Source organism: Amblyomma americanum, chromosome 4 (genome assembly GCF_052857255.1).
Source record: "Amblyomma americanum isolate KBUSLIRL-KWMA chromosome 4, ASM5285725v1, whole genome shotgun sequence".
NCBI classification, from domain to species: Eukaryota; Metazoa; Arthropoda; class Arachnida; order Ixodida; family Ixodidae; genus Amblyomma; species Amblyomma americanum.
Window position 1 is genome coordinate 51,297,456 of NC_135500.1, and position 8,225 is coordinate 51,305,680.

General features: G+C 45.2%; 1 long non-coding RNA gene across 1 annotated transcript; it reads right to left on the reverse strand.

Annotated features, from left to right (window-relative positions):
- Positions 1 to 4,402: 4,402 nt before the first annotated feature.
- LOC144130115 (uncharacterized) lies at positions 4,403 to 7,595 on the reverse strand. Its single transcript, XR_013313972.1, has 2 exons — positions 7,517 to 7,595; positions 4,403 to 4,521 (listed from the first exon to the last, which is right to left on the reverse strand). It is a non-coding gene; the product is annotated as an uncharacterized LOC144130115 (long non-coding RNA).
- Positions 7,596 to 8,225: the final 630 nt, after the last annotated feature.

Sequence of the window (8,225 nt, forward strand, 5' to 3'; positions counted from 1 at the left end):
TTAGATCCACCGTTATGTTCTGCCTACCCCATTACTATGCTTTGCAGTTCATCTCCTGAGTGACTTTGCAAGGCAATGTCTTTAGCGAATCGTAGATTATTTAGGATTGTTCATAAACTTCTTTCCCAATTGTTTCTATTTCAGGCCTCGGTATACCTCCTGTAAACAGGTGGTGAATAGCATTGACGAGGTCGTGTCTCCCGGCCTGGCACCTTTTTTTTGTTGAATTTTTATTGCTCACTTTATGCACGACTATGAGATCTATGCACATGCTCTTGATACCTTCGTGTTTTCACGCAAGGCTCTCCTACATCCGGGTTACGCGATGCCTGTATGACTGCTGAGGTTTCCACTGAGTCGAATGCTTTCTCGTAATCGATGAAGGCTATATATATGGGCTGGTTATATTCTGCGCATCTCTATATCCCCTGATTGATAGCGTAAATAAGACCTTTTGTGGAATATCCTTTACGAAAGCCTGCCTGATCATTTGGTTGATTAAAGTCTAATGCTGCCCTGACTCTATTAGAGATTACATTAGTAAATACCTTGTTTTCAACGGACAGCGAGCTGAACGGACTCTAAGTTTTCAAGGCATTGACGTCTCCTTTCTTAAGAATTACCATAATGTTATCGTTTATCGAAGCTTCCGGTACGCTCGAGGTCATAAGGCATGCATTGCGTATAGGAGGGTTAGGAGGGGGGGGGGGGGGGGGGGCTAGATTTTGTAGCATAATTTGCCTTGCGTCCTTCAACAGATCTGCTGTATATAGCCGGAATCTGCTTTTTAATGGCTTATCAACTCTGTATGCGGGGTGCTTCACCTAAGACTTTCCGCAGTTTTATAAAATAGCGTTTTTGAGTTAGAGAGCGCTTTTTTCGACATAGCATTGACAGCGGTGCAGTACATTAGAATACCGCTAAAGCGTGCTAACTAGGAGGCTGGTGAAATAACATTGAATATCTAGCTTTTTAACTAGTGCCACGTAGTGATGACAGCAATCTGGGGAGCAGAGCAACACCGAAAATGGCTATAAACTAAACTATTTATTTGGGCTGACTTGCACCGACAATGGACTGAATCACTCGGTGGCGGCGTAGCAGCAAACGTGCTCGGCGGTCGTCGAACAGAACGCCCGCCGCTCTCGGTTGTGCTCAATTTAGGCTGATAGCGGAACATTTTACATAAAGCGTGAAAAGTTACTAGTACATTCTGGAACAACGTAGAGTCTGCTTCACCAGGATACGATCAATCGAGGTAAATCTGGTGGCGTCTTTCATCGCAAACAAAGCAATAAAATGGCGTTCCGGCAGCTTTGAAGAATGCACAAACAGTGCAAACATTCGCGGCGCTATTACTGTTAAGCTATTAGCTAACAATAGGAGTGCAACGCACCGTAATTAAGAAGAGAGCTTAGTCGTGCTTGTTGCAGCATGTGTCGTGTTCTTCTCTTAGGCCCTGTCTGTTGGTACTGCTCAATCGGTTTGCGTCACCGCAAGTAATAGCCATTTCAGTTTTTGGAGTTTCGAAAGCACGGTTACAGTCGGCGCTGTGGCCCAACAAATGTTGGTTGTTTAGACGAGTTACGTGCACTGGAGAGGTTGATTCGCCTGCAAGCTTCTCGAAAGCTCATGTATTATGGCGCGATGTAGCTAAAATTGGTTGGGCGACAGCGCCCAGGGTAAGAGGGTTTTAAAAATTCTAAAAACCGATATGGATATTACTTACGGTTTGTTACATAATCAGCCAGCCTAACAATAATAGCTAAAAAGCTCCCTACTCAATATTAAACCACGCTGCAAATCAGAATGTCTTAGCTATACTCTGATGCATTTCACCGCTGAAAATTCTGTGCGGTAAAAGAACGCGCTTCCAAATAAAAAAGCCTAATTTTAAAAATTTCTGAAATCGTAGGTGGAACAGCCCGTAGAGCCACGTCACAGATATCCAGTGTATTTTCAAGGATGCGTTCGGGGATAATTTTATCGAGATGGTGCGGCTGTTCCTCTGTGTGCTCCTGAAGAAAGAACGAAATTTTGTTCCTCCCTGTTCCTATTATCAATATGTTCCACCCTCATGAGTCGATGGTCAACAGTTTTTCATCAGTATCTGGCAGGGGCATCTGCTATATGCAAATGTTGGTGAGCTGCGACACCATGGGTTCGCGAGCATCCGCAGGGACTTCCCCGCAGGGCGATTATAGTGAGTAGTGCGTCACCACGGACCCGAGCACTTGCGCTTATAGGCGTGCGTGGCTCTGCCGTGTCCGGGGAAAAGGGGGTCCTGGCGGCTGAGCCAATGCCGACATTTAAGGCTTGGGCATTTAAGGCCCCTCGGCGGAGGCAACACACCAGCTTCTTGTAGACGACACCTCCAGCCTGACCTGACCGTAGAAAGCACTGTGTTGATGTCTTCTTCGATCTTGAAAAGGCATGCCGGACAACGTGGAGGTTCAGGATACTCCAGGACTTTGCAGAACTTGGCATCTGAGGAAGGATGGGGCACTGCATTAAAGACTTCCGATCCAACCGTTCCTTTCATGTACGTCTAGTTTCAACCATCGCGAATAACCTTGTTCAGAAGAATGAAGTACCCCAGAGGTGTATTTTAAGCAGAACACTCTGTTGTGAAAATAAATTTCTTAGCCCAAATAATTCAGAAATCAATTATGTACTCAGTTTATGTTGACGATCTCCAGAACGCCTGCGTGCCTACCAACATGTCAGTAGGTGAGAGGCAATTAAACTTGACAAAAAATAAACAAGCAACATGGGCAGACAGAAATGGATTGCAGTTCTCTCCCCAGAACACAGTGGCTGTCATGTTATCTCTCAAACGAGGCTTACAGAACAATCCTACCCTATACCTAACGGAAACCGAATTACCAATAAAAGGAGAACCCAAATTTCTGGGCATAACTTTCGATAGAAAGCTCACAATCCTTCCACACATAAACCACCTCAAGAAAAAAGCTTCCCATTCGTTTCATGTCTTAAAGGTGCTTTCACGAAAACTATGGCGGTCTGATAGGACACGCCTGTTGTGCACTTATCGTGGTCTAGTACGGTCTTGCCTAGATATGGGTGCATAATGTACGGTTCTGCTAGGCCATCCTACTTTAACGAGATTGAACTCAATACATATCTCAGGTCTGCGTCTCTCAAGTGGGGCATACAGGACATCACCAATAAATAGCCTCTACGCAGGAGGCAATCAACCACCCCTCGCCGACCGAAGAACCATGCTGACATGCGCATATATTCTAAAATCCTAGTCACTACCAAAACGTCTTTGCTACCACATAGTTACAAAGTGCGAATCCAGACAACTGTTTCACAACAAACCCCAAGCAATCAGACCGCTACTCACCCGCTTTGAAGAAAAACGCGAAGAATTAGGTATACTGAACACACTGCCGAATATTGCCCTGAGACCCCACCTACTGCCAGGTTGGTACTCCTTACCTTATGCATGCGATCTTACCCTGACACACATCCACAAAAAGCAAATTCCTCAAGAATATATTCTAGAAGATTTGTGGCAGTGAAGGAAAAGAACAATTACACGGCTTTTACATGGACGGGTCTAAAACAGCACACTACGTTGGGAGTGCGGTAATAAAAAGAAAAGAAGGAAAAATAGTGAGGCTGCCTGAGTGCGCATCAGTTTTCACGGCAGAAGCCTACGCCATTGCTGTTGCAGTCCAAGAAATAATGAAGAAAAACAGAAAAAGGGTGAGCTACACCGATTCCCTCAGTGCAATGACAGCGCTAAATTCCAGGAATTTATTTATTTTATTTTTATTTGCAAATACTGTAGGCAGTGGGGCAGTTACAGTGGTGGGGCGTAACAGGTTTCCTTTTCATTATACAGAAATACAAAAATACAAAGTCATCGCCATCTACACAATCATATTTCTTGCAGGGTAATGTTTTCTTTTTTTCTTTTTTTACAGATGTAGTGGTAATAAACATTCACTTTAAGAACGTACAGTTATTTCACAACGAAAAAAGGAAAGAGGAGAACTTTTCTACGTTCCCGGCCTTCATCTTAGGCGAGATGTAGTCACGAAGGGGTTAGGCATATGACATTAAAAAAAACAACCACAACAACAAACAGTTGTTAGTGTGAAATGGAGATAGCTTTTTCGAACGTTGTTAATGTACTGGACTATAAGACCCAGACAACACTGAAATATCCTGAGGACATACTGAGGATGTTTTTTTGAGGACATTCTTTATCCTCAGGACATCCTCAAATGGTCCTCAAAATGTACTAGAAAGGTCCTCATGTCCGGCCTCAGGACATCCTCAGAATAGCCTCAAAAGGACAATTTCTGATGTTTTGAGTACATTTTGAGGAGGTTATAACTGGTCAAGCTGCATCAAAAAACGCGAAAAATTTGTGCAAATAATTTATTCATTAAATTCCTCAGCTGCTTGCTGCCATTTGGTGTTATCCCGGTGTGCTTCACGGGCTCCTTTACTGCTCTTCTGAGCTGCGACTGTCTTCTGTGGTGCCTACAAAAATAGAGATGGAAAATCAGAGATGGATTATGCATTTATGAGGACACACATTTACAAAACCAAAACAAACATAGTAGAACACCGGAGCACAGGCAAATCATGTTATTATTTTGCATGTTGTGCATCCAAAAAGGAAATAATTCATGCAAATAATAAATACTTGCACATAAGTAAAGTGTATATTTGGGAAGAAAAGGCACACAAACATCCAGCCATATCAAGGTGTTTGTTGGGCAAGCTGGTGAGATATTCAGAGGGAAAACAGTGCAAAAGAAAACACACAGGACAAGAAAGACAAACTCGAGCGCTGACTAACAACTGAGTGTATTTAGTGCGAGAGCGAAATAAATACTTGGAAAAAATGACAAATGCGCAGGCGCAGGAAAGGAAAAAAAACAGCCATAGGTGAACTGGTCAGTCGATCATTTCGTTAAGCTATTCACTCCCTTCCTCTTTACATTTATGTTTTCATAAAAGGACTCCGCACCAAAACAGGCAGCAAACAATACAAGACAAGCGCTTGTTCCTTCTCTCTTACTGCATGCTGTCTGTTTTGGCACTAGGTCCTTTTACGAAAATATGCACAAACTAGCCCCTCAGCAAGCATTACATTTCTGTTTCACACATTTCCTAAAGTAAATAGAGAATTTCTCTTCATTTGTGTACAAATGCCCCACTGACATGAACCAGAAAACTGAGAAAACCCTCAGTAAAATTTAATAAAATCCCGCCGATAATTCTGTAGCACACATAAATAGTACTGGCCAAGTTGAAATGCAATGATGAGAGATACTGCTTGAAAGCATCCATTTCGAGTTGGAAAAAGATAACATGCCACCCGCCATAGAAAAAGCCTTCAGCTTCTGCCACTGTGGCATAAACTCATGGTTTATACAGTCAGTTATGCTGATATTTCTGAATGAAGGAGGGGAAAAATAATGGCATCGCGTTTAAAAAAGAGTTTCAAAGCTTTGCGTGAAACATTCTCTAGTGGCCAGGCACGCAGACTAGACAGTTGTGATGCTCTATATATGCCAAGCATTGATGATCGTCATGGAGAGGAGTACAGGTCCTCGAGCTGAATGAACTTTCTTCCTACAACGCAAGGTGCTCCAGTTGGCAGATGTGCAAAGTTCTCGATGACAATTATAGATCCATCTTGCAGAATGCAGCAGCTGTCCTCTTGCCAGGGGCAAGGACTACACTGCCTGGCAGCTTCACTTTTTTGAACTAAGGCCCTTGACATGGAGCAATAAGGGGCCCAGACTCATGTTGTCCAGTGAGCAGTGGGAAGTTTGGCATCTGCTGAGCCTCCTTCAGTACAGCTCCTTGCTGTGATAGTCTGTTAGAGAGCTGCTCAAGTGGTCGCTCTGGTTTTCGGAGCAGTCTTTTCAGAGCAAACGTGGTTCTCAAATGGGAACGCACTCCATGAATCCAATGGCCCCAGGTGCTCAACAACGGATGCCAGATGGCATAGTCCATGCACATTGTGCGAAGCATGCTCCTTGCCATTTATCTTCGTAAAGCCTTTAAAAAAATGGGTTCAGAGGCTGCCCTGCATACTGCACTTCACTTTTTGTGCCGTTAGGCATTGAAAGAATGGTAATGGCAACATGCAAAGCTAGAAAATTCTCATACATCTGTGATGGAAGAAGCGATAACAGGAGCACGGGTCCCCCATACAGCAAAAAGAAACGAAACTCTGTGGCCTTCCAGCGATCCAGATTTGTGAGGCTACGAGGCTTTCGGTTAAGTTCACAAGGAACAAACGGTGCGGCCTTGACATTTTTCACTGACAGTTCAATGCGGACTTTGCTGCCAAGCCTTATAGCTTTCGGGCCACGGAACCACAATACAAGCAATTTGTGCACCACGCATAGGCAAACGAGGGGCATATAATCTAGCGGGACATTCCTCACAATGTCTATTGGCAGCGGCTCTACAATACTGCTTCCAGTATGATACTGCTCCTGCGACCTCTGCCTAAAACTGCAGTCAGTTCTCAGCTCACTGCTAATGTTTGGAAAACAGACTCTTCCTTCAATGTACGCACCCTTAACAGTGCACTTCGTGCGGCTGTAATAGCCCGTGTGGTTTCTGACTCACAAAACAAATATGCCTTTGCAGGCGCATCACACACAATGGCTTTTAGCTTTACAGGTATTGTGAAAGCTTCAACAGCAATTCCTGTAGATAAAAGAACATTTAGCTCTTCAACAAAGCTGTATAGGAACTCATTTGCATCTCTCGGCTTGCTGTCACCGAAGAAAACACTCGTCACAAATGGTGCCGCATGCTTGAGGTTGCTTATGCGGCCGAGAATTGTCCAAAACTGGCCTCTAGAACTTTTCAATAATGGTAGGCCATCAATATGAAAAGTCAGATTCAGTTCCGGCGGCAGGTCTCGACACTGTCCCAGGATTTCCCGTATTCCTGCTTCTACACCGAAGTGGCGGTACTGGCCTTCCGAAATTTCGGAAAGTTCATTCGATTTTTTCGGTGTCTGTAGCAGCGCTCTCGCCGATGATGGGAGAGAAGAAAAACACTTGTGGCTGCGGAGCACTTTCAAAAGTGACGTGACAGCAGCATGCGACGACCCAGACTCCACTGCCCAAGTTTGAAGCTGGTGGCGGAAAGTCGCTACGTCCTCGTCAGCGCGTTCATGATCGGCTTCGTAACCAAACCTGCCGTCAACCTGAGGACAAAGGTCCTGATCGGAGCTTAAATCTACAAAAACCGATGAGGTCCCAGCTTCAGCATCTTGACTTGTGGGGTCTGGGGTCGGCACATCCTCAGTATCGGGCACAAAACGTTCGGTCACACACACATCATGCTGAAGCTGGCTGCACTGTTCTGACAATGGATCAGCACCAGCTTCGGCACACGCGGGGAGCTGCAGGCTAACGTCAACCCGTCTTTCCCTAGTGCGGCGAAACTTTCGCGCACGACTTTCCATTGACATCGTGCAAATCTAAAAGGCGTCGCTCACTTTTCTGAGAGGCATCCATCGCGGAATAACACGCACGTGCGAGTAGCGTGCGTGCTTCGCCGTCACGGTGATCGGTCACGACGTTGCGGATGCAGGCTTGGCTTGGCTTAAACGAGAAGCGGCAACACACGGTAATGATGATGTTGATCGTGCGATGCGATGTTAAGAGGCAATAAATATTGCGGAACGATTGACTTTGTGAAAAAGAACATTTTTTACTGAAATAAAAACACTGTAATTTGCCTACCCAGCAACACACAGACGGGCCCCCGGATTCAAGCCCGCTTTCCGTGATCGGGCTAAAATCGTGCTCCTTCGCCAAAGGAAAAGCTAGCGGCATTGCGTACAACACGTAGCCTTGCATGAAGGAAAACGATTTGCAGAAGCTTTAATTGTGCGCGATAGCGTCGTCACATGAAAAAACGGTAATCACAACTACGGTAGACCAGAACTCATCGATTTTCTCAGGACATGAACCAGCAGCGATGCGGGTGGCTGAATACGGCGTTGCACGAGCCTTACCGGAACCGCACCTCAAACTTTTTTCTCTGTCGTTGGCACGCAGCAAGCGTTCTCTGGGCTGCAGTTAGAACCAGCGTGCATGCGCGGTAGTCACCTAAAGGCGGTGGTTTCTCTCGTTTCCGCGTGCAGCAATTTGCGGTCTAAGCGCGCTGTCGTTGAAAAAAACTGCATGCATACTGTCAATGGG